The sequence below is a fragment of the Zingiber officinale genome, chromosome 1B, assembly GCF_018446385.1.
Source record: "Zingiber officinale cultivar Zhangliang chromosome 1B, Zo_v1.1, whole genome shotgun sequence".
Classification (NCBI taxonomy): domain Eukaryota; kingdom Viridiplantae; phylum Streptophyta; class Magnoliopsida; order Zingiberales; family Zingiberaceae; genus Zingiber; species Zingiber officinale.
The window spans coordinates 87,790,126-87,802,270 of NC_055986.1; positions in this window are offsets into that span (position 1 = coordinate 87,790,126).

Sequence of the window (12,145 nt, forward strand, 5' to 3'; positions counted from 1 at the left end):
CCATCTTCCCAGCTTCTGTCGACTCGACTCTCAGACAGAATCAAATTTGGCACCGTCTGTGGGAACGCACCTGAATCTGAGCCGAGAAGATGGAAGAAGTTGAATGTCTCTACACTGTAACGCTCACTCTAGAGGAGCATGACACGCTCATTTAAGTGCGAGCGGCAACAAGCGACATCGGCCTTGGGAGGCCGAGCGGCTCACGAAGATCGACTGGAGCAGCTTTCCATCTGGGGGCAGAATAAAATGACAACCGACACTCATGGAGAAGCTCCACCCGCGCCCATCCCATTTCACAGGGCACTATTTCAGACGCCCTCAAAGATCGCTCAGGCCAACCAGGAAAAGGGCTCTTCCTCATATGAAGCTCTCGTCTGGGACTCAAGAAAGGGCAAAACACCCCCGAGCTGATCTGTCTCTCGAGTGGATCAACCGACAATTTTCTGAGACGATTCTGCAAGATCCACTGTCGAGGCACTACGCTCCCTTGGCGATCGGAGAGTATAACGGGTCGACTGACCCGGATGACCATCTCGATAAGTTCGATAATGCTGCTACTCTCCATCAATATACTGACAGGGTCAAATGCCGAGTCTTCCTCACCACATTATCCGGCTCGACACAATGTTAGTTTCGGAGGTTGCCGGACGGATCAATTCAAAGTTTCAAGGACTTCTGAACGGCTTTCCTCCACCACTTCGCGAGCAGCAGGCGCTATCAGAAGACAAGCGTCAGTCTGTTCTCCATAAAGCAAGGGCCAAGAGAGACTCTCCAACCTACATCCAGCGCTTCAACCAGGTAGCGATGGATATTCCCTCGGTTTCGTCTAAGACCATGATGAACGCGTTCGCACAAGGGCTCGTAGACGGGGACTTCTTCCGATCGCTCGTTAGGAAGTCGCCCCGAGACTACGATCATATGCTGAAGAAGGCCAACGAATACATAAATGTGGAGGAAGCCTAGGCAACCAGAAGGAAGGAAGCGCCATCAGAACCATCGGCGTCTCCTGAGCGAACGTCGACCAGCCACCAGCCACCAAAAGGGCCCCGAGCCAAAGGAGCACGACCACATCAGGAAGCAAGGCCACATGCCATCCAGCATATGGCCTCCAAGCGGCCAAAGCCAAGGGGAAAGGTATGAACCCTTATGTTTTGTGCTTTCCATCAGTCGGCAACCAACAACACCCGCGATTATCGCGGATTCCCCTCGGTCGCTCAAGCGGCCCCTAGAAGTTATCACCGTCGATCGCCTTCTCCCGACCGGTGACATAAGCATCAGAGCATCGGACGGTAGGAGGAGACCGGACGAGCACCCGAGCAGCAACACCATCGACAACCGAGGAGTGACGACTATATCCGAGCTTTGCATGAGCGGAGTCGACCGACCGCTCGGGAGGAGGAGAATAGAAGCAACGTCGCGCTGGGCGAGATCAACATTATCACCGGAGGACCGACCGGCGGAGACTCCAACCGAGCTCAGAAGTCATATGCCCGACGACTAGAGATCCACTCTGTAGGCTGCAGCAAGGAGAAGGCGAGCAAGCCCGAGATTATCTTCGGCCCCAGGGATCTCGAAGGAGTCGAAATACCGCACGACGACGCCCTCATTATCTGAGCGGTAATTGCAAACTATACCATTCACCGTGTATTCATTGACACTGGCAGCTCGGTCGACATCATCTTCAAAGGGGCATTTGACCAACTCCAAATTGATCGAGGTGAACTGCTGTCGATGACAACCCCACTGTACAGGTTTACCAGCAATGAAGTACAGTCGATCGGCCAAATCAAGTTGGCCATATCACTTGGGGAGGAACCCCTCAGAAGGACGAGGACCACGAACTTCATCATGGTAAACGCCGCCTCCGCTTACAACATCATTCTGGGTTGACTGGCCATCAATGAATTCTGAGTGGTCGTCTCAACCTTATGTCAGAAGATCAAGTTCCCGGTGGAAGATCGGGTAGGAGAAGTCAAGGGCGATCAGGTTGCCGCTCGGCAATGCTACATCAAAATGGTCAAATCAGAAGCCAAGTCCGCACGAAAGACGCCCCGACTAGAGGTTAGCGCTATAACTGAAAAACCTCCTGGTCTAGTTTATGAGGACAAGGAGGAGGTGCAGATACATCCGAGCCTAGCAGAGGCAACAACTTTTATAGCGGCTGACCTGGAAGCCGAGCAGAGGGCCGAACTGATCAAGTGCCTAGAGCAGAACCATGATGTATTTGCATGGTCCACACATGAGCTGCCCGGCATTTCCCCGAGAGTCGCGCAACATGAGCTCCATGTCCGACCGGACGCCCGACCAGTGAAGCAGAGGAAAAGGAATTTTAGCGCCAAATTGAATTCGATCAGCCGGGCGGAAGTCGAGAAGCTTTTGGAGGTCGGCCACATACAGGAGGTTCAGTTCCCAAGCTAGCACGCGAACGTGGTATTCGTTTCCAAGCCAAACAACAAACGGTGGGTCTGCATCGATTTCCGGGACTTAAACAAAGCATGCCCGAAGGACTTCTACCCACTGCTTGGGATTGATCAAATGGTAGACTCCACGGCTGGGTGCATGTTGGACGCATATCAGGGGTATCATCAAGTGTCACTCGCCAAGGAGGATCGGGAGAAGGTTAGCTTCATTACGGCTGATGGAACCTACTGTTACAACGTGATGCCGTTCGGACTGAAGAACGTCGGCGCTACCTATCAAAGATTGATGAACAAGGTCTTTCGACGGCAGATCGCCCGCAATATGGAGGTGTATGTAAACGACATTCTAATCAAATCCCTCCAAGCTGCTGATCTATGCGCAGATGTCACAGAGACATGCCGGACATTGAGGGCGTACAAAATTAAGTTGAACCCCTACAAGTGTCTGTTTGGCGCAAAGAGCAGGCGATTCCTAGGCTACATCGTTACCGAATGGGGAATTGAAGCAAATCCTAGCAAGGTGAAGGCGCTACAGGATATGTCGCCCCCCAGAAACATGAAGGAAGCCCAACGTCTCACCGGTTGGATAACTGCATTGTCTCGGTTCATCTCCAATACATTCGACCGGAGCCTGTCATTCTTCAAGATATTATGTCGAGCCACCAAATTTCAGTGGGACTTAGAGTGCGACCGGGCATTCGAAGAACTCAAGATGTATCTGAACTCGTTGCTTGTGCTAGCTTAGCCGACTGCTAGTGAGCCGCTCTGAATCTATCTGTCTTCGACCGAGCACGCTGTCGACTTGGCGCTTGTTCGGCAGAACGGCAAAGAACAACCAGTGTATTTTCTAAGCCATATATTAAAAGACTCTAAGTCCTGCTACACTGATCTTGAGAAGCTTGCTTTCGCATTAGTACTCGCTGCTCGGAGACCTCGCCCATATTTCCTGGCACACACAATTATTGTGATGACTAATAGTCCTCTGGGAAGAGTCCTTCTTAACCCAGAGGCATCCGGCCGGCTAATCAAGTGGACAACGGAGCTCAGTGAATTCGACATCCAGTATTAGCCCCAAACGACCATCAAGGCACAGTCCTTGGCGGATTTCGTCACGGAGGTACAAAATCCTGAGCCTGACTCTATTTGGAAAATACATGTGGATGGGTCATCCACTCGGCAAGGGAGTGGGATCGGTATATTGCTTATCTCCCCGCAAAAAGAGCGGATGCAGTTGTCCGTTCGGCTAGAATACCGGGCCACTAATAACGAAGCTAAGTATGAAGCGCTTATAGCCGGCCTACAATCCGCTCGGCATGTCGGCGCCAGCAAGGTTCTAATCCACTCTGATTCTCAATTAGTCGCTCAGTAACTGACTAGAGCATTCGCGATCAGCAGCGAGCGGCTCAAGCTATACACCAAAGCCTTCGAAAGCTGAAGACCAACTTTCAAGAGGTAATCATCCAGAAGATCCCCTGAACGGAGAACCAAGCGGCGGACGAGCTAGCCAAACTGGCAAGCTCACTCTCTCCAACCGTCATTGCACGATCAGTCGAGCAAGTATCTTTGGTGGCGCACATTGATCGGATGGAAGGACTCACCTTCCCTAGTGATTAGAGGATAGCGATAACAGAGTTTTTACGATCAGGAGTCACTCCGTCCGATCGGGAAGAAGCCCGCTTATTGAGAAGAAGAGCTGGTCATTTCACCCTGATCGGAGATCAGCTCTACAAGAAGGCTTTCTCCCGACCTCTACTTAAGTGTGTCAGCTCGGAGGACATCGACTACATTTTGTGAGAAGTATATCAAGGCTCCTGTGAAGGACATCTGGGCGGCCGGTCGCTAGCGAGGAAGATTCTGTTGGCTGGATATTTTTAGCCTACCTTACAGGAAGACGCCGCTCGAACGGTGGTCACTTGACTGTTCTGCCAGAGGTACCATAACCTTCCGCACCGACCCACTGAAGAAATGAAGACTTCCACAGTATCATGCCCGTTCGACCAATGGGGTATGAGCATCGTGGGGCCCTTCCCCATGGCAACAGGTCAGCGGAAGTTCTTGCTTGTCGCAGTGGATTACTTCTCCAAGTGGGTCGAAGCTGAGCCGTTGGCGAGAATAACTGGACAAATGGTCCAGAAGTTCATATGGCAACACATCATCTGCCGGTTCAGAATTTTGCCTCGACTCGTCTCAAACAATGGTCGATAGTTCACCGGGCAGAAACTCAAAGAATGGTGCGAGGGGTATGACATTCAGCAGACCTTCACCTCCGTAGCATACCCTCAGAGCAACGGACAAGCTGAAGTTGCCAATCGGGAGATCTTGCGGGTTTTACGGGTTCGGCTTGACCACATCGGAGAGAGTTGGGTGGACGAGCTCCCCAGCGTGCTATAGGCAATCCGCACGACCCCTAAGGAAGGCACGGGAGTAACCCCATTCCACTTGGTGTATGGAGGCGAAGCAGTCGTCCCCGTTGAGTTCGGAGTCGAGTCCGACCGAATACAGAGCTACAACAAGGACAACGTCGAGCGGAGGCTATTAGAGCTGGACCTGGCAGATGAGGCACGTGGCAAGGCCGTCGTTCGGCTGATGGCCTACAGGCAGAGAATGCGGCAAAGCTACAATCGGAGGGTGATTCTGAGGTCGTTCCAGGTCGGGACCTCGTGTGGAAGAAGATAAAGTCAGTTGACGATGTCACCAAATTGGAGGCTCCCTGGGCCGGACCCTTCAAGGTCGTGGAAAAAGCTTCGCTCGAGCGCCTACTACCTAGAGGATGAAGACGGGCGACGATTAGAACGTCCTTGGAGCGCGAACCATCTCCAACCGTACCAAGATGGATGAAAGGTGCGCCAATGTAATTAAGGTCGTGTATTTTCCATTTTTCCTGCTTCCCTTGATTGCAGGATTGAAATAAAAAATGAAAGGTTATCAAATTGTCCGTCGAGCGGCGACGTTAAACCCAGGTCTCCACCGACGGTCGAGTGGCGACCTTAAACCCCTGCCTTAGATGACCGTCGAGCGACGACATTAAACTCAGGTCTCCACCGATGGTAGAGCGACGACCTTAAAACCTGCCTTAGAAGATCGTCGAGCGGCGACGTTAAACCCAGGTTTCCACCGACAGTCGAGCGGCGACCTTAAACCCCTGCCTTAGAAGACCGTCGAGTGGCGACATTAAACCCAAGTCTCCACCGACGGTCGACGGCGACCTTAACCCCTGCCTTAAAAGATCATCGAGCGGCGACGTTAAACCCAGGTCTCCACCGACGGTCGAGCGGCGACCTTAAACCCTGCCTTAGAAGACCGTCGAGCAGCGATGTTAAACCTAGGTCTCCACCGACGGTCGAGCGGCGACCTTAAACCCTGCCTTAGAAGACTATCGAGCGGCGACGTTAAACCCCAGGGTCGAGCGGCGACCTTAAACCTAGGAGGTATGACCCTAGCGAATTTATCAATAATGAAGATGTGGTCATAGCGACCGTTCGAGACTATACAGTCAGATACTAGCAAAAAGATAAAGACAAGCAAACATATGAAGAAAAAAATACAAAAGAACTTCATTAATAACAAGTCAAACATTGCCGAGCGGCAGGGATACATTCACGACTCTCCAAAATTTCTGTCTACAAACTCCTCGCTCACTTAATGTAGTCAAAGGCTTCGTCAGGTATGGAGTCGAGGAGCTGGACACAGTCGACGACTTTGCCAGGCAAAGCCTCAGGGAGATGGTCGTTCGCCTTCAGGTGGTTGACCGTCGCGTCGATGGCCAACTCAAATGATCGGACGATCCGATTGGCCGCCTTGCCAAGGAATTGGTCCGAGCGGAGGTATTGTTGCTTCAGGACCGCGAAGCGGCCCAGTTCAGCCTCTTGATAGGCCGTCAACACAGCACGAGAGGCCTCCAGAGCCCCTTCAAGGCGCTTCACCTGACATTGATGCTCAGCCTCCTTAGCCGAACGGCAGTCCCGCTCGGTGACTAGAAAATCCACCGCCTCCTTGAGTTTCTCGGACAGATTCCGAGCCTCCTGGTTCTTTAGCTCCAGGTCAGCTATGGCCCGGTTCTTCCTATTGGTGGCTAACTCAATCTTGTGGTCATAGGTTTTCACCTGAGTCTCGAGCCGACCTAGCATGATGGCCTGATCGGCCGACTTCTTCTGCTCGGCCTCCAGAAGCTTCTTGGTTTTAGCCAGGTCGGCCTGCAGCTCGGCAAGCGAAGGCCCTTGGGAGGAGGAAGCTCCACTATAAATCTTGAGCATCTTAAGCTCTTCCTCCACCAGCGCAAGGCGGTTGCACACCACCACGCTCTCCACCCAATACTGCATCCGAACGGAAGAGTGTTACTGCCGAACGAAGGTAAATCATGAATAGATGAAAAACTTATGCCAGTGGCCATTTGCATGTGGCTATTGGCAAGCAGCCCAGGGGGCATCGTCGCAGCACGCCCTCTGGCCTCCTCCCAAAACTTGGCGAGTCGACCGCGAAAGTAGACCTGATGCTCGAGGGTATTAGGCTGGTCGCTTGGCGCGAGCAAGTCATCAGTGGGCAAGTGCAGAATGGCGGTGATGGACCGTCGCCCGCTCGGCGCCGATTGAGAAGAAGCCGCAGGGCCGGAGGTTTGTGCAGGCGGGACGAGGAGAACCGCATGAGGCGTCATCAAGCCAGAGGTAAAGTCGAGAGTAGCTGGGCAGCAATGGGATCCGGCGGCAGATCGGACAACGAGGGGGTCCGATCGGAGGAAATGACTTCAACTATCTCAGGAATGACCGGAGAGGAGGTGCCACCCCGCTCGGGAGAGCGCACCACAGAAGTAGCCGAGCAGGATGGGGTGGTCGTGCGGCGTCTCTTGCATTGGAGTAAGGGAACTTCACCAGAAGATCTCGAGCCCTCAACTTGGGCGGCAGGCTAGGATTTCGAGGGAAGTGAACCCCCGGCTGGTTCTGTGTGGGGCGTCTGACCGACAGCTCCCTCTCCTTCAATTGGCGCTGCCTCACTCTCACCTTCGTGAGAGCCGACCGGAGTCAGACTGAGGCTCGCCATCTCCTTTGTTGCTGCGACCTCAATCTTAACCTGCTTGGCCTTCATAATCCCAGTGGCTAAGGAGCGCATCATGATGTCGGCTGTAAAAGAAAAAAGGAATCAGTTAGATTCAAAAGAAGAAAGTAGAGAAAATTCCATACCTAGGCTGCTCGAGAGCTTCGTCCGGATCGGACTCAACCTGAACGTATACAGCACCCCCTCTGGCAACAGCTTATGGATGTTGAATTTCTGGCCGGCCAGCAGGTTGGCCGCATGGAGATGTTCGGGCGGCTCTTATATTTCAACAGCTCCGGTTGAGGCGAGAGCCCGACCTGCCACTTGGTACGGAAGCTCGGCCGCTCGAGGAGACGCACATAGAAAAAAATAATCTTTCCAATATTTATTGGAAGATGACATTTTGTCGAAGAAAACTAAGCCGACCCGAGACTAGAAGAGATAGGTACTCAGCTCGGACTGCTTGGGATAATAGAAGTAATGGAACACCTGAGGTGTGAGGGGAATACCGTGCACCTTGAACAATACAACCACACCACACAAGAGGCGAAAAGAATTGGGGACGAGCTGCGCCAAAGGGACACGAAAATAGTTGCAGACTTCGGTTATGAATGGATGGATTGGGAAGCGTAGACCAGCCATGAATTATTCGCGGAAGAAACAGACAGTGCCGATCGGCGGGTTATTGGGTCGATCAGACAGGGAGGCTAAGACTATCTCTTGGTCAGGAAAAATGTCAAAGGCGTTGACGATGTCACGCCCCGGAGGAGTCCCTATCCGAAGAAATTTCGGCAGCATCTTCCCTGTACGGCGGACAATCTGAAACTTCCTACATCCCATATACCTCAGCCACATGCGGCTGGAATAATAACAGAAATAAAACAAACATATACATAATCATCACACGCAGTTAATATAAATTTCAGCCTCTGGCTGACACCACCACGCAGTATATATAAATATAAGCAAACAAAACAGTAATACCATGACTCGAAATCAACCCTACTCCACTACACCCATAAAGCTCAAATCCGAAAAACTCACCTCTTCTGCCATCCAGGCAGGCATGTAGTAAAACATAACGATTAAAAATTCATCGACAGGTACAAACCATACAATATCCAAGTATCAAATCAACCAAGTCTAAAACATAGTCAAATGAGAAGCATAAACAAAACCAAAGATAACTATAGCTGGTGGTCTGCAGGGGACTAGCAACTGGAACTCTCTCGTGACAGCATCAACCTGAAAATGACAACAATGGAGGCGGGGTGAGTCCAACACTCAGCAGGTACAACTAATATGCAAAGTAAGGAAATAACACCTAGCACTAATCATGCGTACAGTTTCCTGATAAAAATAAAGGTAAATGCAAACCGAAGTAAACAGGAGAGAAACTGTACTAACCAGGACCTGGGTATAAGGACAAACAGTCCGAAAGGTATAGAAGACCTGTATGCATGTCAAACATAGGTATCCAAACAATATGCAGCAAACACAATCACAAACAATAAATGCATCATGCATATGATGCCAATGTCATGGTCACCCCTGACGCCAGTCAGCCAACTCACAACAGAAGTGGGACCGAGTGGGTAGGGCTGTGACGACCGTGCACTCTGCATCACTACTCCTGATGAGTGACCGAGTGGACGGGATGCTGTCGGAGTACATACATACTCCTACCCCAAATCATAAATGGGGGAGCTCAGTGCTCTCATCTCCCGGTACACTATGACGGGGAGGGATCTCTAACGTGCTACACGCTGCGTCACACTACCCATGAGCGGACCAACAGAGCACCGGAAGAGCAAACTGACGTGCTACAACGCTGCGTCACGCTATCTATAAGCGTCACAACGGAGCACCGAACAGTGATGAAACTGGCAATGTGCTCGACAATAATGGAGCAATCTATCACACAACATGCAATCATGCGAATGGTGTATGCCACTAAGCGTGGTAATATACCGAACAAATCTACATACACATATGATGTGCACCATAGTAAATAAATCATATCAAAGTACACTGATCAGATAAGGTATCAAACCTAGGTCCTGAACATGGTGAAGCATGGTTATATCACTACCCCTATGAGCATGTGTAATTAGGTACGTAACAATACAAGATGTAAAACAAACAATCAATCAAGCAGGTAACAGGTATCGGGTAGTGATTAACCAAAACAAATAAGAGAACATAATTATTGCTACTTGTAAATTTCACTACTATGCATATCAAAGACATAAAGTTAAAAGTACCCGCCTCCAAGAGGAAAAGGTCCAATCCAGAAATCGAGATACTCGTCTCGCGTCAAAGTCCTGTATGACGAATAGAAATATATTTTATTTAGCTACAACCATATAAATAGCTAAATAAAATCTTTTACACTAAATTAGGGCAAAACCCTAATCCATATTCACAACCTCAATCTACTCATAATCATCCAACTACTTAGACCTAAACCAACATAATTTAAGTCTATTACCTCAAACGCACAGCCTTGATTGTTGATCCACACAAGGATTATTGCTGCTGGTAACCAAAAACAACACACAGCACAATACTACCCTCGTGCTCACTAATCCACCGAACCCTACACCTGCGAATCATATCAGAAGGGAACATCAATTGTGCCTCCAAGTATATATCACGTTAAAAATCACATCCAATAATAGCCAGCATAAGGGGCAACACCAATAAGGAGCATTAAATCGAAACAGAATGACCTCCTCACCAAGGTCAGCAGAGGCACAAGGGAGGAAAGTCGGCGTGCTCCTGTGGTCGGAGTGACTCGAGAGGAAGAAGAAGTCTCGGGTCAGTTGATCGGCCGGGGCTAGGGTTCACGGTGGCGTCGGCAGAGAGGCTCGGCCGTCGGCTGTGGTGGCACCGGAATCTCCACAGGGAGGGGAAAAGGGGAAGAGTCGGCGCTAGGGCTCGGTTGCCGGCTCTGTGAGTTGCGGCGGCGGCGCTGGGAACTCCACGGCAAGGGCTACGATAGAGGAGGGCTTCGGCTCGAGTAGGAGAAGAAGATCTCGACACCTAGGAGGCGGCCGGTGGAGATACTAGGGCACGGCTGGGCGGAGGAGAAGATGAAGAGGGCTTCGGGTGTGCGGCTCGGGAGGAAGAAAACGAGAAGAGGAAGTGGCCGAGGGGTTTAAGGCTTCGGCGAGGAAGAAACCGCCGGGCCGACGGTTAGGGCACAGAGATCGCGCGTGGGGAAGAAGGGGGCGCGGTGAGGCTCGGCTCGGGTGAAAACACGAGAAAAACAAAAGAATAAAGAAAATAAAAGAAAAATGAAATGTAAATATAAACATTTCCTCACATAAATGGGGTAGCCTAAACAGGCTTTTCCGGGCCCCGTTTTTATCCCCGTAAACTCGTCCATACGATCTCCGAAAAATTCCCAAAAAATTTCCTTATTAATATTCGCCTATTTCTGGTATTTTACAGACGAGGCTCGCAGCGTCGCCCGCGTCGAACTGAGTCTCCATGGTGTTGTACCAGAGATCGGAAGCAGGGTCGGACGACCCCGATGAACTCGCCATCACCGGAAAAACCAAAGAACAGGATCGACGGGGATAAAAGTTTCAGCAAGCAGAGAGTGTGGGACAGAAAGCAACTGAATATCGAAAATCCACTGAATGGCGAAGAGAATCGAGAAGGATTGAAGAACAGAAGGGACGGGGGAAGCTTACAAGGGAAAGAAGATCGCCGCCAAGGTGCACTTGATCGCCAGAATACTGATCGCACTGGAAATGCTTGCTGCAATCGGGGAAGAAGGCGCAAGGCGAAAACGGTATGCGACGACTTTAAAAAGAAGGGCTTGGCCAACCGGAGTCATCCGATCTAGGGCACGGGAATCGGAGCACACATCTAGCCGTTGAATTCAAACCGCCAAACGTCACATTTGCAGCTGTCACCTCGGACATGCGGCGGCTGTGGTGACGACACGTGGCACCCTCCCACAGGGTAGCATTTAATGGGCATGGGCGCGTGCTCGACCTTAATGAGGGTGATTTGCATAAATTCCGAGGAAATTCAGGTGATGTCAGCATTGACCGTACGGGTCGCGTCCATCCGAAGGCGCCGAAGGAGAAATTTCCCAAGTATAAGTCCTCAGTGTGCCAAACGGCCTAAGAGATCAGCCCTACATGGACCGAACAGGATGCAACCAACCCATTAGCCAATCGGTCACCAGACTACTTGTCCAGTCAGTCAGACTTGAAACCTCCTTCGACTAGACTTGAGGGGAGGCACGTGATCCGGTGGTAAGGTGGGGCCCGCCCGACAGACGGTCAAAGTGGTCAGCACCCCTGGAGTTCGTTCGATCGGGCGATCCATCTGCCAGATCGGCGTGGGGAATACCCGACCCCAATAATACGACAGCTCGGCCAGATACCGAGCTTCCGACGCTCAAAAGGCTCAAGTACGGAGGAACGGGGGTTGAGCGGCCGTCCCGCTCGGCTGAACAGCGGACACATCCCTTACCAGGCAGGCATGACTCCCTCACTCAACAGGACGGAGTCAAGATAGCAGACCATTGGCCGAGTGGACATCCCGCTCGGCTTGATCACGATATCAGTCGGATGACAGACTGGCCGAGTGGCTCCCCCTCAGCCCAGTAACTGACAAAAGGAGTAGCTGGTGATATCCTTCTAGGAACTCGTGCTACTGGCAAACGGCATGGTCGG